The sequence below is a fragment of the Muscardinus avellanarius genome (assembly GCF_963383645.1).
Source record: "Muscardinus avellanarius genome assembly, chromosome: 3".
NCBI lineage: Eukaryota > Metazoa > Chordata > Mammalia > Rodentia > Gliridae > Muscardinus > Muscardinus avellanarius.
This window is the reverse complement of record NC_137788.1, coordinates 3,222,923-3,244,998: the sequence shown is the minus strand read 5'-3', so window position 1 is coordinate 3,244,998 and position 22,076 is coordinate 3,222,923.

Sequence of the window (22,076 nt, the reverse complement as noted above, 5' to 3'; positions counted from 1 at the left end):
CTTTTTTCTGTGTCTGGTGTTTCCAGAATTGCACACAGTGGGGACAGGGTGTGGACTGTCTGGTGTTTCCAGAATTGCACACAGTGGGGACAGGGTGTGGACTGTCTGGTGTTTCCAGAATTGCACACAGTGAGGACAGGGTGTGGACTGCTCCGTGTTGTCTGGGATCTCCAGTGTGGCCACACGAAGTTCCTCGGAGACAGTGACATCTAGCGGGCCCCCTCCCTGGACTCCAGGCCCTGGACGGCCTCTGTGAACAGGAACTTTTCCCACTTGGCTCCGCTCATAAAAGTAGTGCGCAATTGAGCCTTTCTGTATTTTTAACATCAAAATGTGCTTCTAGTTATTTTTTTAAAGAAATTAAACAGGCACCCGCTTCTGCTTTCTTTGTATCAATATTCTTTATGTAAATGTAAATCTAATGGATAAGCAAATAAACATCTTCCATAAAGCATTTACTATTTTGATTCAAGATGCAGATGAATTCCTGCACCTTTTGGGTTTGGCGAGCATGTGGTTGGAAGGAGAATGAAAGGTCGCTGGTCTTTTGGGAAGTCCTCAGTTCTCACCCCTTTCCTTCCCTCCCTCCTCTTTCCCTTCTCAGCTCAGCCTTTCTGAGAGGTTCCATGCTCAGTTTGAAACACCATCAGGAGGAGGTTTGTTGCTCTTTTTCTGTCCCAGACTGACATACCCTTGGCCGTGTCCCAGGAGCGCTGGTTCCCAGCCCGGGTGGGAGAGATGAGCAGTGGGCTCTGCTCCCTTACACAGAGGCTGCACAGAGTTAACACCCCCCCCTCGGCAAGGCCCTGGGCTTTGGAAGGAGGCTGTGCACAAGACATTACTCAGATTTATTGTTATTAATACAGTAGAATCCACATAATCACCACTGCCTTCATAAACAGCATGTCTGCCTAACTGGGCCAACGGCCAGGGGACAGCCCAGCCCGGGAGCTTCACATCAACATGTTTTAATGAGTCACCACCTTGCTAAAGGAGTGCCCGGCTCCCCACCTCTTCTGCCCCACACCTCTCCTCTAGCGCGGCCCAGACCCTCAGTTACCATTGCCTGGAACATAGAGGCTCAAGATAATAATATCGATGACAAAAAGCTTGCATTGTCTCGTGCAGGTATTCCTAGCATGGCAGCCTCGCCAGGCTGGGACAAGCAGCTGCCCAGTTGGGTTTATAAACAGGGCTTAGGTGCGCAGATCACAGTCCCATGCTGGAAGTCACAGATGAGAGCCCTGCCAGCTCTGCCCACATCACAGCTAGGCTTTTTCCTGTCGCTAGGGTCCTGAGTACCTTCCTCTCCCAGCCTTCCTAGGACAGGGGTTGCGCTGCAAAGAGCCATTTTCTGCTGAGCCTGGGAGAGGGAGCTGGAGGAGTGACAAATGGCTGTCAAGTGTCGGGTGGGATTTTTATTTTTTAAGGCGACTGCAAAACAGATCAAGCATCTTTTATTTCGCCACTATTTCCCAAGTGCAGCAACTTTAGCCTGAAGGTAGAAATCAATGTTCAAAGCCGTTATTCTTTTTTTTTTTTTTAAACAGATAAGTGCTGTGTTTAATACAGAACGGAATGGCGTTCAAGAACCCATTATGGTTAGAAGTAAGGCGCGACTGTATGACAGCAGAGGAGCTTGAGAGATATTAATTAAAACGAAGGAGCCAGGCTCTTTTCTGCATGCCTGTAATCCCAGTACTTAGGGTGCTGAGACAGGAGGATCTCAGGGTCGAGGACAGCCTCAGCAAGTAGTGAGACTCTCACCAACCGACTGAGACCTTGTTTCAAAATAAAAAAAGAAAATAGGGCTGAGGGTGTAACTTGGAGGTAGAATGGCCTTAGGTTCAATCCCCAGTAACAAAAATTAAACAGAAAAAATCACGTGTGCCCTGAGAATAGACAGGGAGAGAGGCTGGCGGTCAGAGGAGCTCCCCTCCCCTGATCACTGGAAGGCCGAGGTCACTCCATCCCTCGCTCACTTTCTGCTGCGTGCTGGGTCCCTCGACAGTGCTGGGTGGGGGCCCACGGAGGCATGGTTCAACTCAATCCTGCACCAATGGCCTCATGGTCTGCTTTGTGCTGGAAGGTGAGCTGGACACTGAAGTTCCCCTATAAAGGAACAGAACAGGGGCCCTCATCTTAGATCTACCATCCAGGAAGAAAAGCAAATGTGGTCCTCAACAGTCACAGTAGGCAATGATACGAATCGTCCCCTTCGGAACAGGGCAGTGGGATTTGGCACCAGAGAGAATCAGCATGAAGTTCCTGATTTGGAGGGCAGGGCTACAGCATGGCGTGTGTGCGTGCACGCATACCCTGCAAGCCGACAGCAGCAGAGACGGAGAAGAGGCCTCTCTTCTCTCCCAGATCATTCGTTCCCAACTGCCTGGAGCTCAGCACGATTAACTGAGGGGCTGGGCCCTCTGCTGGCTTCGCAGTCTCTGCAGAAACCTCAGCAGCTCTTCCAAGTCAGCACTGTGTGCTTTATTACTCAGAATCTGGAGGGAAGACCCCACCCCTTCTGTCCCTCCTTTCTGGGGCCTGGGTCCAGCCTGCTGAGATGCTCAGGACGCAGTTGTGTGTGCCAGTGTCCCTGCTCAGGGCTCCGTCCCAGATCTGCTGAGCAGTGCTCCTTGACCGTGAACGAGTCCCTTGGCCACTCGAGGTTTTAGCTAAATTCCTATCAAACAAGAGTAAAGCTGCTGGGGCCCTCCAGGCAGTGTCTCAAGAATCAATGGCAGAGGCGAGGAGAGGGGTCAAGATGGGCCATGTGCCAGCCCTGCCTTCCCAGCCCCACGCGAGGTGCCACGGGTTCATGGCCTCGCCTCGGGCTGTTTTCTCAGCTGGCGGGATTTTTCTTCCAATCATCAAGCTTCAGGTTGGTAAAAATCTCCTCTTCCCCTTCTCTCCATTGAAGGCCACTTTTCTCTTAGAAGACAGCCACGGCTCATCTGTGGGTTCTCCTTCTTCATCTCGAGTTCCTCCTCTTACACATTTTCTCTGTAGGGGGATCAGAAGGGAGAAAAAGGAAATTTCCAAATGTACATGATGTACATTCGCAGACATATCAAAGTCAAACACTAAGCCAAACACGAGAAGGAGGGAGGGAGGAGTCAATAGAGTGGGAATAGGGAAGGGCTGAATGAATGATGTGTGTGTACACCTCTACCATCTTGTGCCCCATTAAGATGTGTGACTACAATACATCCATTCAAAAGAGAAGACAGCCATAGCCAATTCTGGCATCAACCTCCATGTGACTTTGCTGAGGGTCTGTCCCAAATCTAGTGCAGAGATGGGAGCCCCTGGAGTTTCCAATTAGGGCTCCCATCATGGCCACATTGCCGATGCTTTGAATTCCATCCAAAAGGCATCATCATCAGGGCACCACATCCTCCTTAGCCAAGCATCCTCCAACACACACACACACACACACACACACACACACACACACACACGAGAGAGAGAGAGAGAGAGAGAGAGAGAGGGAGAGAGAGAGAGCGCTATTCCTGGGATCTAGGTGGAAAGGCATTTCTGAAACCCACCCCTTGGCTGGACTTCAAAAGTCATGTCTGCCTTCTGGGTATGCTGGTTGTTATCTTTGGTCCCAATGATGCTTCTGAATGCACAAAGGCCCTCCTATGTGTGCAGAGTAATGATATGAATGAGGATCATTCAGGAGGCAGTGCCTGGGGGCTCCAGGAAAACTCATTGTCTTACTCCAAAGATGAGTTTTCTCATGCAAAACCCTAACAAACAAGCCTTCTCAAGCAAAGCATCACCTGAGTGATACCATCAGGTGGCATCTCAGCCTTGTGCCCAAGGCAGGGGCCGGGGGAGGGAGACTCAGTTGACTCCCAAGAGCTATGAACTCATTCTGACCTCACCTGCCATCTGGCCTTTCCCTCCTGTCATCTGTGAATGATGAGAACCAGGAGAGAAAGGATTCACTCTAAACCCTGCAGGTATCAATTATGCCCTTGAGAAATGGTGAGAAGACTTAGGTGGGGAGGAGGTGGGTGGATCCGCACACACAGACCCAATCTCCGAGCTCCAGAAAGTTAATTAGTTTTTTCCTTCCCTTCTATGGAGACAGAGAGGAACACTGGCTGGAGTCCACGTTGAATGTCGTCCACCACATTCCTGTGTACATCCGGCCTAATTTAATTTTGAAATTACATTGGGAAAAAAAAAGTGTGAAAATACCAATTGCATGGCGTAATTTAGAAAGCCTATTATCTGTGAGTTGCCTGCCAATAAAGAGTGCTCAGGCTGTGGAGGTTTCATATCATTTGGCTCCAAAAGATAGTAAATTCTTTAAGTTCCCCACCTCTCTCGGTCATAGCGGTTAATAGAAAGAACGTGCGTGCCCACAGACGGCTGCGAGGCAGCAATTTATCTGGGCCCCCAGGAGATTAATCCTTTGTTGCAGGGAAGTTGGCTCAAAATTAGAATCAAGGGTGCTTGGATTTTCTTCTTCATTTATGAAATGCTCTGCCTACCCCCTTCCCGGGTACAAACTCCCTGGGACCACGGTTTAGAAAGAGGTAGAAAGAAAAGTGCCAGGCAGGGTGCGAAGAGCTGAGATCTTGGAGTCATTATTTTCTCCATCCAGAATTTATTGCAAACAAGTTGTCAGGCTTCAGGAAGCTTAAATTTTCCACCATCAACTTTCGGCATAAAATATTAGGGGAAAATGCTTTATATCCCTTGATCAGGCTCATTGAGGGTTGTAATTCTCCTGGTGCCAATTAGAATCGGACAAATCAGACTGGGTAAGACACCAACTGACCCCAAACTCCCCCAACCCCCAGTCCTATCCAATTCCCACCTTCTCATTAATGGCAGATGAAGTCCAATAAAAAATGTGTTTTTTTTTTATCTGCACATTGCCAAGATTTGATGAGAACTATCTTCCCCTATCAAAGAATATAAATTTATACAAAAGCAAATACAGACTGCCCACAGAATTCTAAGTATTCTCAGAAATCAGATTCAACCACTAAAATGCTGTGTGATACAAATTAATTTACTGAACAGATATATTCCAATAAGGTTGGCCATAAACGGAGCATCTGTATTTAAAAATCATACTTTCCTACTCACCTAGGTAATGAAAATCAGAATATGTATCCTCCTCTAGGGAACATCACGTCTTAGCAGGCTGGTAAGATGAGGACTTCATTACTGACACTTTCTGCTGTTGATTTCTTATTTCCTGAATATCTCTGCCAGTTTTCCTCCTTTCCCAGCCCGTCCAACCTCCCTCAACTCTGACTGAGCCCCATGCCACATAGAGCTATTGGTCCTGTTGCCGTCACTGGGGAACTCCGCCATAAACAAGAAAATAGATTCCAGCATCTGTAAGACCTCATGTGTTAGAGCCAGAAACAGACTCTTGGAAACCCTGAAACAGCACAATTTGATTTACCTTTTTTTTTTTTGGTGGTACTAGGGGTGGAGCCCAGAGGCTTTCTACCTCCAGGCTATACTCCCAGACCTTTTTTATATTTTATTTGGAAACAGGGTCTCGCTAAGTTGCTGAAAGCCTCACTAAGTAGCTGAGGCTGGCTTTGAACCTACGTGATCCTCCTGTCTCAGCCTCCCAAGCATGGGGATTACAAGCATGCACCACCACGCCCGGCCTTTGATTTACCTTTTAAGAGATCAAGTCCCCACTGGGTTGGAAACTGGAGCAAGAAATGACCGCATGGCCCCCTCTATTCCCCAGACATACATAGAGGTGTTGCTCATGTATGAAGGAACACCAGTTTCCAATATTCCTGTCCTCCCCAGCTCCTTTTGGGTGGATGGGTGCAAAGGAGACCACAGGACTTGCTCTGTCCATAGCTTCCACAAAAACCTGCATGTCTCCCCAGGCCTCTTGCTTGCTGGACTTTGAACTTCTGGCCACAAAGTTTCTCTGTTGGATTTGAGAATATGAATGTGTAACACTGTGTTTTTGTGCCTGTTACAGTTTGGGTTTGGAATGACCCCCAAAGCCAAAAGTTGAAAGTATGGGCCCCAATGCAGGAAGGTTCAGAGGTAGGGCATGGTTGGAAGGGGCAGCTCACTGGGGGCATGACCTTGGCCACCACATCTGTCCCTGGCCACTTCCTGGCTCTGTCTCTGCTTCCAACTGCCATGAGCTTATCAGCTTTCCTTTACTACACCTGCCACCATGATTAATGCCTCGGAACCAGCCAATAATTGACTGAACCTCAGAAACCATGAGCCAAATAAATATTTCCTCCTCTAAGCTGTTCTTGTCAGGTGTTTTGATGACAGTGCTGGACAAGTTGGCTACAACAGTTCCACGTGATAGTCTTGTACTTAACAGATAAAATCTAAAACAATGAGTGAGGCCACTGGGCCAGGACTCAGAGAATCAGAAATGAGGACCCAGAGACTCCTCCTGTGATGGATAATTCTGTACGTTAGCTCCATAGGGCCAAAGGAACCCCCACCAAGTAGCGGGTAAACAGTGCCTCTGGATGTGTCTATGAGGACGTTTCAGGGGAAGATCAGTATTGGAATTAGTAGACTGAGTAAAGATTCACCCTCTACCATGTGTGTGGGTACCATCCCATCTGTTGAGGGCCTTGAAAGAACTAAAGGAGGGAGAAAGTAAATTCACACTCTCTCTCTAGACCTGAAGTACTCATCTTCTCCAGCCCTGAGACATCAGCATGCCTACTTCAGAGCCTTTAGAATCAGACCAGAATTTAATTACACTGTCTTTCCTACTTTGTGTGTGTCTGTGCATTCTGTTTTCATGCTACACCCCAAGCCTCTATTTATTTTTTATTTTTGAAATAAGGTCTCAGTAAATTGCTGAGGCTGGCCTTGAACCCACAATCCTCTTGTCTCAGTCGGCCTCTCAAGTACTGGGATTACTGTTGTCCACCAACACGCATGGTTTATTTCATCTTTAATGAAAAGGAAAAGAAAAAGGCCCAGTGAAAGAGTCTCTTATCCAGTAACTCTGTTCCAGGGACGACAGGCAGTGATGAATCCTCTGCAGCTGGGGTCTGACGTGTGTCTCTCACTGGGGCAGAGGACTTTAGGAAGAAAAAGCTGGAGGTGGGAAACACGTCCCGAGGCAGTCAGCGGGCCAGAAGGTGGCTACTTCCCGGGAAACCACTTTTCTCCTCTCTGGAATGCATGCAATCATGGCGAATGTGGAAATTCTGCTCAGTGTCTGCCCTGGCCAGGGCTCCATGGGCCACTGCGACTGGTGGCTCCTGTGCTCTTCTACCCGGGGTCACCGAGCCCACAGGACTCAGGGATGGTGCCTCAGAGGTCAGATTCAGAAGCTGTACTAGTTCCATGCCCCATTCAGACTGTTTTGTGGTCAGAAATGACACTAAGCCCCAAGTGAGGCCCTCCCTTCTGAGAAGAAGGCTTCTATGGGCTTCACTGTCTCCCCAAACTCCTGCACCCCAGGGCCTCAAAATGACTGTGTTTGGGATCTTTAAAGACGTGATATGGTAGAATGAGGTCGACAGATAAAGACAGGAAGGCACAGGGTACAGAGACATCAAGGAGGCCAAGGAGAGATCTCAACAGGGCTGGCCTGCCTACTCCACCATCTCAGACTTCCAGTGCCCAGCACTTCCAGAGAATACATTCTTTTGTTGTTTAAGCCTCAGTCTTGTGGCATTTTGGTTACAGCAGAACCAATAAACTAAATAAAGCCATTTACAGGATAGGTAAACATGACTATAGATACTATTGAGAAGGGTGAAGGCTGGCAGCTGCTCTAGCTCCTCTCCTTTCCCCTTACTCCCGAAAGCCAAGGTATTTGGTGAAGCCAATCCTAGCAGCAGTCTGGGACTTGTGGCTAGAGTTGGGTGTTTGTATTGGGTTTCTGGAAGTGGCTCTGGCTTGGAATCTGTCACTTGTCCATGATACCGAGGGGGTCAGCCCACACCGTAGCCAGCTGACGGCCATACCAGTGTTGTTCAGTTTTCTGAGCAGAGAAAAGTTTCCCAGTGACTCCTGAACAGAGTAATTTCATTTGCTGAGAAGTCAAGTTAAAAGTAAATTGTGCTAAATTAATATTGATTCAAATTAAGCCATTTATCTCTTTATGCATTTCAACTCCACATCCAATACAATCAGTGCTTAAGCTACTCCACAGCAAATAAAATTACCAGTTAAATTGCATCTTGTGGTGCTTTCTCTTTTCTGGGAAAGACACACACACACACACACACACACACACACACACACACACACACTCACATTCCATGGCGTAAAACTGTACTGGTAATGGTTTTCTGGTGGCTTAAACAAAGGTAACAGGGAGGCTCTATGGCTTTATTCACAGGGATGAGATATACAAAATGTTTGATCTTTTTTTCTTTTTGCCTTGTGACAAAACGCTTTCCTTAATTGCTCTGAGGATTTCTCTGTGGTTGTGAGGGCTTCTGGAGTCCTGGAGCCTGGCCCTGTCTCCAGGTCACAGCAGAAGGCTGCTGCGTAGACATCTTGTCAGGTGGTCCAGTATTGCAGAACCATGAGCAGTGAAGATCAAAGATTGCCTGTTCTCTCCTTTCCTGTGCTGGTTCCAATTTACTTCTGCACTTCTCACTGGGGGCAGGGGTTTAGAAAAGGAAATGACTTTGTAGGGAACGCAGAGGCACCCAGTCTTGAGTCCCACAAAGCCTGTGTGTACTCTGCATCACGAGCACACATGCGTGCATACACGCGCATGCCTGGCTCCGCCACTCTGTGACCTGGGATGACACTAACTCATATACGATGACGTGGCTGAAACCAGGCTGTCCCCACTGCCCCAAGCCCAGCAATTGCTGACTCCCCTCTCTTCCTGAGGAGCAAATGGGGCAGAGAGCATCTCCGGCTGAGTTGATGGTAAGTTGTAGGGACAATTCTAAAAATTTAAAAATCTGATCCAAAGAAACCGCATAACTCGCTGGAGCCAAGTCCCAGCACCATTTGTTACCTGCTTTTAGTACTCCGTTGGCGAGCCACCAGTGCCTGCAGCAACAGCCAACAGAGGCAGAATCCAGAGGTTCCAAGGTTCAGCCAGGAACCCGTGTCATGAGACCCCTATCTCCATGGAGACACATCTTGCTTCCATCAGAGTGAGGGCCCTTTTGCTAACAGGCCCCCTTTCACTTTCCATAAGATGCCTGCTCAAAGCTATTGATTTTGTTTCCTATCTGTGATATTGGCATAGATAGTTGGAAAAGACCACCACACTTTCTGGATGGGTGTTCAGGGTCCAAACCGTCTGGATGCGTGGTCAGGGTCAACTGAAAGATTTTTCCAGCTCATCACTGAGCCTTAAGGACAAACACCCAGACAGCTGACCTGCAGAATGAAGGTAGGATTTTTCTCAGGGCCCCCAAGGGGTGTGAGGATACTCCATTTCCCCAGTTCTTTGCTCCTTTGCCTTCTGTGGACTCACATGCATTGCTAAAGGCATGCAGGCATTGGGTTTTCTTTTAGGTCCACCTTCCTCTCTATTCTCTAATTCTCTCTCCCTCTCTACCTCCTCTCTCTCTTGATTTTCCTCCTTCAAACATAATTTCACTGACAGGAGTGAGAGATAGATCCGTCAAAAAATCAAATGTGGGTGAGTTGAATTTAGTTTTCCTCAGTAAGAGAAAGAAAAGAGGAGATCTGTAGGAAGGAGGAGGAAGGCTCTGGAAGGTGGGGAAAGTGGCATGCATACAGAGGTAGAGATTGCCTCCCCCACCTTCAAGAACCCTCACCTCCTTAGCTGCCAAGACTGTGGTGGTGCTGTGGGAGCCGTGAGGCAGTGTCCTCATCGTTCCTGACCAGGCCTTCCTCCTATGCGCGTGGCTCAGAGACTCCTCCTTAGTATGTTTGACATCTCCACCTTTGAGTTTGTTGACAGAAGAAAAAAAGACGATGGAGACAACAAAGCTTTCTCCTCAATCTTTGTCTGCTGTAGAGGAGCCCTGTATTTGCTTCCCAGAGCTGCCCCAACAAAGAGCCACAGACTATGTAGCTTCAACAAAAATTGTGCTGTCAAGGCTGGCTCCTGCCAAGGCCTCTCTCTTCAGGATGTAGGTGGCATCTTCCCTGGGTCCTGTGGCTGTTTCTCTGTATCTCTGTCCTACTCACCTCTTCTGATAAAGACAACGTTCAGATGTCATAGTGACTTCATTGTACTCTAATTTCCCTTCCACCGACTATCTCTTCAAATATGGTTGTGTACTAAGATCCTGGGGGTTTGGATACCAACCCATGAATTCTGGGGGACGTGGTTGAGTCCCTGACAGGCACTGTGTGGTTTCTCTGTAGAGGTGACTTACTATTTGGCCCAGCATCCTGCCCTCTGGCGACCAGATGGCATGTGTCTCAACTCTTTTGACCTTTGACATATCCACAAGAAACAGAACAACATTGAATCTATGCCGGTGGAGCCCTGCTTCCTGTTTTCCTTCATCTCTGAGTTCAACATTGCCAAACTCAGGCACAACAATCCCAACTAGATTTAAAAAGCAGGACATGAAAACTTCAGGTACTGTCCAAACCCGGGTTGGTGAGCATAAGGTAAACCAAGACATTCACTGGGCAGGACTCCCCGGATGATCTGGGAGCGCTCATGGGCTGACCTTCCTTGGGGCCATGGAGAAACCTGGTATTGATCCTTTATGGCATATCCTTGCCCTCTGGCTCGTGGCCGGTCGCTCATGTTCCTTCTGCTCTGGCCTCCTAACAACTCCCTTGCTCTGTTAGGAAGCTTTTCATTGCCGTGACAAAATAGCTTAGAAAAACAACTGAGAAAAGGAAAGATTTATTGTGCCTCATGGTTCCAGAAGTCTCAGTCCGTAGTCAGCTGACTCCATTGATCTGTTCCTGAGGCCAGGCAGGACATCACGGTGGAAGGGTGTTTGGAGGAGAGCTGCTCTGCTCATGGCAGCAGGGAAATGGGAAACAGGGGAGTCTGTGCAGAAGACAGTCCTCAGGGCACGCCCATCAGGTGAGGTCCTGCCTCCCAACAATCCATCAGCTATGAATCTATCAATGGATCAATCCACTAACGAGATCAAAGTTCTCATGGCCCAGTCACTACCCCAAAGCCCCAACTCTGAACATTGCAGCACTGAGGACCAAGTCTCCAACACATGAGCCTTTGGGGACACTTCAGATCCAACCATAGCACCCACCAAATGCCTTCACCTCTCCCTCCTTCCCTTAAAGGCCCAGATGTGTTGATTCTGGCTTGTTTTTTCAGGGTTTTTAATCCATGGTGGGCTGACTCCATTGCTTTGGGCTGAGAGAACATCATGGCAGAAAGGCAAGGTGAAGGAAAGTTGCTCAGATCATAGAAACGGGGAAATGGAGAAAGAAAGAAAAAGAAGGGACCATTGAAAAAATATACCCATCGTGGGCATGCCCCACTGACTTACTCAATATCATGACCCTCCAGCCTAATTTCTACCTCCTTCCATTAGTCCATTCAGTTATTGATGGATTACCCTACCCGTGAGGTCAGAGCCCACTTCCTGAAAGCCCTGCCTCTGCACATTGCTGTATTGGGGACCAAGCCTTCAACATGGGAAGCTTCGGGATACACCCCAGATCTGAACCATCACAGGCTATATCTTTCTTCTGCAGATAATGCCTAGCATCAGCTAGGCAAAGATTCAACTGGTTGATTGAGTCACTCACGGAATAGACCAGCTGGGGTGATGCTCTACATGAACCCTACACCCAGTGTGATCAGATGATGGTGAACATGTGGACACCCCAGGCTGTCTGCCCTGGCCAGATTTTGTGACTCCTAATGATCAGAGTGACCTCACAGCCCTAAAGCAATCTTAGAAATAAGTAAGCCAGTTACCCCAAGCTTTCTGTAACAGAGCTCAGGGGAACAAAGCTCCCCCCAAATACCTATGTATACCCCTAAACTAAATCTAGGGGATAGGAATTCAGATCTGCAGCCCCAGGAAGTAACTCAGGAGGCAGAGATAGTGATGCTACTAAAATAACTCATGGTGGATGTGCAGTGGTCCTCTGGTCTGATTAATGGCTTTGGAAGATGAATGGTAGAAAACACAGTCCAATACCATAAGGCTTTATCTTAGATAAGGTTGTTTCTGCAAACTGTATCCATAGAATGATTTTTCTGGGTTTCAATAATGGGGTTACAAAGAAGCAATGATCATGCCTTGCCTGCGTGGACAGTTCAGACGTGCTTGAGAAGGAATCAGGAGAGCTCCAAGGAGCTGCCTGGGTGTCCAGAGGGGAAGAGGAAGCATGTGACCCCGGGGCAGGGAAGCTCCAGAAAGACTTCTTGCCACTGAACTGCACCATGAGGGCTGGGGTGAGGGGTAGGAGGATGGAAGCCAGGTTTAGGGAACTGAGAAGAGAAATTAGTCATGTCTCAGAGGAACAAAACAAGCCAGATTTTCTGCCTGTCTATTCTGGGTCAGCCGCTGGGTGTGCTCCTTACCCTGACATGTTTTCCTATAATTTTCCGAGCAACTCAGAGAGATGGGATTGTCATGGAGCAGTGACGTCTCCTGCCAAAGCCATCTCCTGGGTGAGATAGGGGAAGATCCTCACAGCCTCACACAGGCTGCCTGCTGCTCCCCGCCTCGAGCCCCAAGATATTTCCACTATCTCATCAAAACAAGCCCATCGGTGTCCTGCAGCTGCTGGAACAAATGGCCCCAAGATCAGTGGCTTAAAACAACACACGCTTATTTTCTTCGAGTTCTGGAGGTCACACATTGTCCAAAATCAGTTTCACTGGGCTGGAATCAAGGTATCTGCAGGGCTGTTCTTCCCACAGAGAAAATTTATCTCCTGGCCATTTCCAGGCTTCAAACTCATTCACTGTCAGTGGTAGAACCCCCTTCTTCCACCCACAGAGCCAGCAACATTGACAGTGGCTTCAGCTCTACCTCCTTTAAGGATTCATTGAAGGTCCTCTCAAATAATCCAGAATAATCCCCCCATCTCATGATTCTTAGTCATATCTGCAGAGTTCCTTTTTACATAGAAAGTTAAATTCACATAAGATGGAGACAAGAGCATGAAGTATCTATGAGATCCAATACTCAGCCCACCAGAAAAAGTCTCTATCTATCCCCACCCTGTGGAGAGAAAGATAAGCTTCTCTCAAGGGAACGCCAACCTCATATCTTCTTGGGGACTGATATGACCACAGCAGACCCAGATTCTACTTGTAATCTCTCCTGGGACAAAAAAGGGGTCAGTTCAGCTATAATGTCACATGTACACTCCTCAAAGTCATTGTTCTGTACCAAAGCTCCTAATTAAACCACAGGGCTTGTGGAGAGATGGGAGAAGGGGGAAAATAAACACCTCTATAAACTGAGTGTGGCGGCCCATGGCTATAATCCCTGTATTTCAGAGGCAGAGACAGGAGGATCCCAAGTTTAAGGACAGCATCAGCAATGCAGCAAGACTCTCAGTAACTTAGCAAAACTTCTTCCAGATAAAAAGTAAGACAGGGCTGGGAGTGTAGTTTGGAAGTATAATGGCCCTGAGTCCAATCTCCAGGACCCCCACATACACACAGCCCCCTCTGTAGTTCCACATACAATCAAACACAAAAACCTAATAAACATGATAGCACTGTATCCTCATATCAAATAGCTATAAGATATACAAACACAAGTAGGTGTGGTGCCTCACCTGGGGCATGCACGGAGCTGGCTCGCAGATGTGGGTGTAACCAAGGCTACAGCTGGCGGGTTCCTGGGGAGTGGAAGGAGGGTAAGTTGAGGTCATACAGGCATGGCTCACAGCCTACAGGGTACACTGAGGCAGCGGGTGGGCATCTGAGGGGCACGCTGTGCGAGGTGTAGCACATCCGCTCAGCGGAGTACAATTCTCTGCATTCACTTACACTCACCCGCGCTTTCTGCGTTTCTCTGCTTTGTCCGGACATAGCTGCACATAAGCAACTTTGAAATCCAGAATCGCGCCATGATCAAATGGTTCCCTAATGTGTCAACCATGTTGGAACAAATTTATTTCTCCAAAACCAGCTGTTACAGCAGAACCAGCTGTGTGAGAGGAAGTAAGGGGTTGCTGAGTCCACACTCCACCTTCAAATAGAAACTGGATCCCACTGCACAAAGAAGCCGCTGGAACCCAGGACGGCTACTTGCCAGCTGTGTGTGCACTGCAAATGGGGGGAGTGCATGCACACACACACATTTGGATGTGAACACACACACACACACACACATAAGGGGCCAGAATCTCCGTCGTTGTTCTCCCACTTACATCTCCCAAAGCCCTTCTACAGGCCCTTCCTTGTTCTATTATTTATTCTGTCTGCTTATAAGGTCTCCACTCACTTCTTATGCCCTAGAGGGACGAGGTCCTCCACTTTTCAGGATAACATGAACTCATCCAAAGAACCCAGGCGATAGAAAATGAAGACAGAGTCAGAAATATGACCAGAGAGGAGTGGGGCATGGCCCAGACACGGAGGCCAGGGTGATTAAATGACCAATGTGTCAGGCACGAAATAGTAGCTTCTGACATCCACCAAGCATCCAAAATAAGGCCCCTTATATCACCGCAGGAAATGGGCAATTTTATGCCAACTGGGAGCAGTGCATCTTGAGGTAATGGTGAGTATAATTCATGTCATTTGCACCAGCCTGACCTGCTTGCAAAGAGAATTTCACCCTGAGCTCAGGTTTCCTGGATTTCTAGGTTGTAAAGTCAGACCTTTAAAAAATATATTTAAAAGAATGCTAAAATATTTGCCTTGCTCTAAGTAAGGAAGATTAAATGCCAGTGAAAAGGGCCAGATTGATGTCCCAGGAAACAGAACTCACCCTCCTTGTGTCCAGATGAATCGGTCTGGGCTCAGCTTCTGGTCCAGCCCTCTTCACGCCTCCTCTGATACACATGCACACACTACACACACACACACACACACACACACACACACACACACACATGCACGCACGCACGCACGCACCCACACATGCACCCACACACGCACCAGCTTTTTTTCTTGTTCTCATGACTCATTTACAATTTTCTGCTAGGCACACCTGCTTGCCAGGACATGTGCCAGCAGTGAGCCTGAGGTGACCCCAGGGTGCACAAGCAAGACGCTGCTGGATCCAGCCCTGGAGTGGCCTCAGAGTCTCGGGGGACAGTGCTTTGAGCAGCCAGCTCTGTGTCCCTGGAGAAGACTTGACTCCAAGCATAAAAGTGGTCAGGCTCTCTCCCCAGGGAGAGATTAAGAACTAGGACTCTGTAAAGCGGTCAAAGAAAGAAGGTACCCAAAGATCCATGTTGTATTAGAATGCTTTAAAACCGTGCAGGTTTTCCTGTAACCCCCAGTTATCTACAGTGAACACACATTGCAACTATGGAAAATCCTGGAAGTCAAATTTTGGATATGCCCTCTAAGCTCACAAACAGAATCGCCTTTAGCCTCTTGGCATACTTTCTCTCAGGTTTTCTAACTACGTGCACACACCCCTGCACAGCTCATCTGTATTCACACACAAATACAAACACACATCCTTAACACCTGGCTCATTCCATCGATAATTGTGTAACCCGCATTTTCCATTTAATACTGTGTTAGATACATTCCCTCTAACTCAGATGGAAGGAGGCTAAAATATGATTTTATATCTAGTGCTTTTCATCTAATGTTATATTGTAGCCATTTTCCCATCAGTTAGTTTTTAAACCATAACTTAAGTGGCTGCAGAATCCTGTGCAGAGAGAACATTTTAACTCTCCCTCCCTCGTTAATATGTGGGGATTAATGGCCCTTTTGTTCTCTGGAGTATGCTCTTCTGTGAACCGATGGTGTGAGTCTACACAGGTACGACTGCTGGGGTAGGGTAATTCTCAAGAGCAGCCAGGAGAGACAGCCTCCTTTGATTGTCCTCTTCAAAGGTCTCACCAGTTTGTATTCCCACCAGCCAGGCACGCAGCCATCCTTCATTCCAACTGCTTCTGCACGCAGTAGGATTGTCTTTGTTTCTTTTTGCCAATTTGGCGAGTGAAAAATAGGGGACTGCTTTTCAATGATATGTCTGCAGATTTCCAAGACTTTGCAGGACCTCAAGAAAGAGCCTCAGAGCCATGCGTGCATGCATGAGTGTGTGCCTTTGTGTACATATACTGTTATGGGACTTTCTTTCTCTTCCCCCTGCATCTGGAGGATTCTAAGAGTCTCAGATGCAGCTTATGGATGCTGGGTGTCCTGCAGTCCTGCATTTCTGGGCCACCTGGAATAGCATCACCCCTCGACTCCACTCGAGGGCCCAGGATTCCATCTTTTGTTCTCGGGCTCAGCCACCCTCATTTACTGGGCCCAAGCCACCACTGTCTTTCACCTGGTCCTCTAAGCATCTTCATCCCAGACACTACCCTCAGAGCAGCCTTGTCCACACACCCTGGCTCATCCATTTACTCCCAATTCTGATCACTGCAACTAGCGTTGCTTTCCTAACGCCCACAAACATCCCCCCTGTGCCCTCCTGCCCACCCAGCGTACCTCCCTTTCCCCCTCTTCTCCCCTTCCCTGGTTACTAGTGAGAGGTTATCTCAATGTTTTCCAGATTCTTGGCACCTCAAACGAAGAACTGGACAAGACACACACATAGCAAACAACAAATGGGTTTATTGAAAGTGGAAGATGATGATGCTCTTTGTGACAAAGGAGCTGGCTGAACCTGCAAGACGCTCGAATCCAGGCAGGTCCCTGAGCTCTTGTTCTGGGTATCTTGTATGTGTTTTTATTGTGGGTAGGGGACGATCCCTGGGTCCCTGGGCAAGGTGGAGGGAGTGATTAACAGGGTATGATTATGTCAACTTATCTCCTGGGCTTACCCAAAATGCATCGGGAAAAGCCCATCAGGAGGGTCAAAACCACTATGCTAATAAAATTACAGCTAGGGAGAGGTAACCTAGGGTAGGTCCTGATTTAAGGCGCATGTGTATACAGGGTCTTTGGGGGTGTTTTAAGCTCTGAGACTACATTGGTTCCCTGTGTTGGGCCTGTCCTAGGCACCTGTTAATAGCAGAGGGGATCTTAGGGGTGGGGCGAGGGTAGCCCCGTAGTGCTGCCTGACCTCCTGTGTCTATCCTGTCTTGCCTTGATCACCCCACTTCACTCCTCCATGCCCCTCCCTGGTCTTTCGACCCCTCCATAACCCCCGTCCATCCTCCCTCCACACCTGGATCTGGATCTTCTCCAGCAGCTGAGGCTCTGGGTCTACTCCCCATTGAACCCTCAGGGGTCTTCAAGACACTCAGCAGGTGTTTGCTAACTGTGGGCAAGTTGGAGAGAGCGAGGAGGAGGGAGTGGATTTGGGCCCCTGGAAACATGGTTGGAATGTCTGAAGTGGACGGACTTGAGAGTGAGTCCCCCTCTAAAAAATAGATGCATAGCGGTCCTCACCCCAGCACCTCGGAATGTGGCCTTATTCAGAAACGAGGTCACTGCGGACATAATTAGACAAGATGAGTCCTACTGTGAGAAGGGCGGCTCCTGCTCCAATTTGGCTGATTTTCTGAAAGCAACAAAACAGAAACGTGCAGGGAAGCAGCTGCTCATAGTGGAGGCAGAGATCGGGCGATGCACCCAGGAGCCAAGGGGCACCAAGACCTGCCGAGAACTGCCGGCGGCACTGGCATCTCGGAGAGGCCAGGGGCACCCTCCCCGGGAGCACAGCTGGGTCTCTCCAGATCTCTGACAGAAGAAATCCCTCATTATTTGAAGCTTTCCAGCGCACGGTTCTTTGTCATGGCAGAGCCCCAGAAAACTGAGGCTAGGCCCTAACCCCAGGCATCCTACCTGAGTTCCGCAGACACGATCCTGGGAGGGGCAGTGAAGATAGAAACACAGTCACTATAGGGGGCAGCGGACCAGGAAGGGTCAGGGCACCCTGGCTGGTGGTCTGGGGCCATTTCCTCCCAGAAGCCGAAGGGCCCCACTGCATCCCCACCCACAAGGAGGCCTCCAGCCCATGAGGCAAGGGCTGCTTGTCCCTGGGAGGACCGGAGCTGGCCAGTGGTCAGGCTGCGGCCCTGCACACATGGCGCGTGGTGAGCGGGAGGCTCACTGCCTGTCTCCCAGAACCTGCTTCCAGAGCGCGGAGCGGCGAGCTTATCTGGGCCTCATGCATATGTATTTATGGACATTTAAAGAGGCCCGTTGGTTGTAGAAATGCATATTTAGCAGCTCTACACAATGTGTTTTATTGCCCATGTAGGTCCCTTTGTAACGTCCTCTGAAAATTCATATTAAAGGAGATTTCAAACCCAAGTGACTGACCCCGCAAGGCCTTACGGTCCCTGTCTGCGATGAGGTTTTATTTAATAACAAAGTGTCTTATTTAAAGTTGTGCCTATTGATGAGATTGCCCGTGGAGGTGCTAACACTACTAGAATGTAATATTCTATGTGTTATTGGCCGAATCAACCACCGCGCCTCTATCGGGCCAATTTCCCTTTTATGTTCTTGGTGCTTAAAAACCCTTAGAAGATTCAGATGCCCGTTTTTTTTTTCCCACAAGAGCTTGTTGTAGCTTCTCTGCTCTTTTGAAACCCCGCAAGAGCTATGTAAATCACCCCCCAAAAGCGGTCCCCCGAGATGACAGTGGAAACAATGCATGTGTAGGTAGAGACACGTTCTCTGAGCTTGGTACAGGACCGACTGCCCATGTCCACGGATGTGGAGAGCTCGTGGGTGAGGCCAGCAGAGACCGAGGGACAGATGGCTGCTCTGGATGGTCTCCTGGGTGTCGCATCTGGAGCATCCACATGGGCATAACGCCGTCGTGGCTGCCCTGATTGTGAAGCAAAAATCAGAACGGTGCGACACTCTCTGGGATTTGTTCTAGTCTTGCCATCAAACAGCTGAGCTTGAGCGGTCATTGAGTGCCCCTACAATCGAGAAAAGAAAAAGGACAACTAGAGATGCCGGCCCCACTACAGGCGTAACAGCAGGCACCCAAGCACTGCTGTCTTGTCATGGGAGTTTTCCTGTTTGATGTTACCAGCCTTTATATGATGATAGCGATCCTGGAAACTAGCCCACCCTCCTCACATATCTAAAAGTCCTGCAGGGGTCAGGAGAGAGAAGAGAAAGTCAGAAAGATGTTCTACGTATTTTTCTGTTATCCTGCCCAAGAGGTGTGGGTGTACATCCCTCCATCCCTGGACATACAGATTGAAGCCACAAGCCCCAGTGTAGCTGTATTTGGAGTAAAGAATTAAAATTGAATGACATCTTGAGCATGGGGTCCCCTCCAGGGGGATCAGTATCCTCATAAGAAAAGACACTCTGCCTCCCACCCTGCCCAGCACGCCAAGGAGAGGCCATCATTGGAAAGCAGTGGGGCATGCAAGACGGGAAGCCTCCTTCACTTACAAGTGAGTTGTCTACACTTGAACTCCCAGCCCCCAGAAGTGTAACAACAGGACGTGTGTTGTTTAAAGCCCTGGTCTGAGGTCCGTGGTTGTAGCTGCCGGAGGGACCATGCACAGGCCCTGGCCCACTGGTCCCGATGTCCGCCTCCCTGGACCCTGCTTTAATCCTGAGCCACACAGCACACATGGCCATCTGTGAGCTCGGGGACCTCTTCTGCCGGGACGCAGCAAGGCACAGAAGCCCTTGATCTTTACCAAGGACGGGAAGGTATTTTCTGGGTCCAGCCTGACTTAGCTCACCCTGGCGTCTCTGTCTCTCCTTTCATCTGTTCACCTCTGCTGGATTTAATACAGAGCAGCTTTTCGTCCAGTGAATGCCCTTTCGTCCCAGGAAGAGGAGTTTATTTAAGCCCAGTGAGTCAAAAAGTCAACAAGGAAGAAGTCAGAGCCGAAAGGGCAGGAGGGCAGACAGGCCTGTCTACAGTCAATAGCTCCTGTGATTGCGTGGGGAAGAGACGCTTACGGCTCAGGCATCTGTCTGTCCTGAATAGCTAATGGTGCCTCTCACTTCCCTCTGAGCTCCTCTGGATATGGCTTTGAGTTTAAATAAGCAGATGTGTTCAGTAAGAGCAGCCTCCTTAGCCGGGGGTGGTGGGCACGCTTGTCATCCCAGCACTGGAGAGGCTGAAACCAGAGGATCGCGGTTCGCGGACAGCCTCGGCTACTTAGTGAGGCCCTCTGCAGCTCAGTGAGACCCTGTTTCAAAATAAATAATAAAAAATAGGGCAGGGGGTGTAGCCCGGAGGTAGAATGCCCCTGGGTTCCATCCCCAGACCCACACACACACAAAAAAAAGAGCAGCCTCCTTGACCTGCTTGCCTGAGAAAAACCAGAACAACGTCATCGGGATAGCGGCCCCGCAATGCTGCTGTCCTTGCTTGTTCTGACCCCCGCTCTCTGACCCCTGTGTGCTCAGGGCTCTTGATGAGCACCATAGACCATGGGGACCAGAGTCCACTTAGGCCCTGCTGAAGTTCACCTCTAAGGAGGGAATCCATGGAGCAGGTGTGGTCCACGCCCTAGCTACAGGGGAAAAGATACTTGGCACCAATAATACCATCTTTTTATTTTTTATTTTTATGTAGTACTGGGAATGGAACCCAGGGACATTCTATCTCCTAGCTACACCCCCAGCCCTATTTTTTATTCTTTATTTTGAAACAGAGTTTCACTGAGTTGCAAAGAGCCCCGCTAAATAGCTGAGACTGTCCGCAAACCAAAATCCTCCTGTCTCAGCCTCCTGAATGCTGGGATTACAAGTGTGCGCCACCACGCCCGGCTCAGAAATACCATCTTAATAGCATAATTGAGGGCAGCTGACCGTCTAAGCAAATAACTCTACAGTATAATAAAAACACATCTGGTCTTTGTTCCCCTTTCTTGGCACAAAGCTTCAAACACCCTTGTGAGGTCCTAATGACAAGAATGTGTTTGTTCTGCTGGAGGGATGACTCGTGGTGAGCTCCTAGATAGTTTCAGGATGGGGGCTGGTCATCAGAAGAACCAAGCATGTGAGGAGAGGGGTGGACACTGGTTCAATCACCTGTTCAATGATTTAAGCATCCTTTATAAAAGAATCCCAATTATACTTGATGTGCAAGCCAGTGACACACTGGGATTCCTTGGTGTCTTACTCAGTTTTGAATTACTATAATAAAATGCCTGAGGCAGGCACTTGGTAAAGAAATGAGGATTTTTGGCTCATGACTCTGATGGCTGCAAAATCTAAACAGCCCAGTGTCAGCATCTGGTGAGGGGCCCCTGGCTGCGTCACCACAGGGTGAATGGCATCATGGGAGAGTGTGCATTCGAGAGAGACTGCTCACGGACCCTGGCCCCCAGAGACCAGGGAAGAGCTTGGCTTTTATAAGAAACCCCTCTCCTGGGCAATGATCAGTTCCCATGAAAATCAGTTCATCCTAGGAGACCAATGCTGCTCCCTGCAGGAGAGCGGTCAGGACCCAGGAGGGCAGCCAGGACCCAGTCACCTCCCACCAGGCCCCGCCTCTTAAAGGCCCCACCACCTCAACACCTGCACAGTGAGACCAGGCCTCCAGCAAGTCAACTCTGGGGTATAAATCACATTCAAATCAAGGAGCTTTGCGTTTCCTCCCAAAGCCTGCCCCATGACTATTCATTTTTCTATTCCCATGGCTATCACCTGTAATAACTCTATAGGAGAGCCCACTCCTGGATTCTGTGAATTACTATCTCCCAGTGACTTCTCAGTCCCGAGGAGGTATTGCACAAACCCCTGACTCCATGCCTTCGGTCAGGAGAATGGTAGCCTGGGACTGTTCCCGGAGCTGCCGCACGGCTTGGGTCAATCTTGTAAAGGCTGGACCCCTTGGACCGTGCAACAGGTGCTAGCTAACTCCAGTGCTTTGTGTCAGAATTGCAGGGCAGCGCGTGGGCTGGGTGGAGACAGAGCAGACCCCAAGAACAAAGAATGAAGGACCACCCGTGGACATAAACCTGCAGAGCCTGTGCTCTCCCTTGAGCTGCCATACTTTCCTCTGGGGTTTGTACTCTGCAGAAAAAATGGCCTTGTCTTTGTCCTTGGGCCTGTAGGTATACCCGAGTCCTTTTTCGTTTGTTTGTTGGTTTCTAATTAT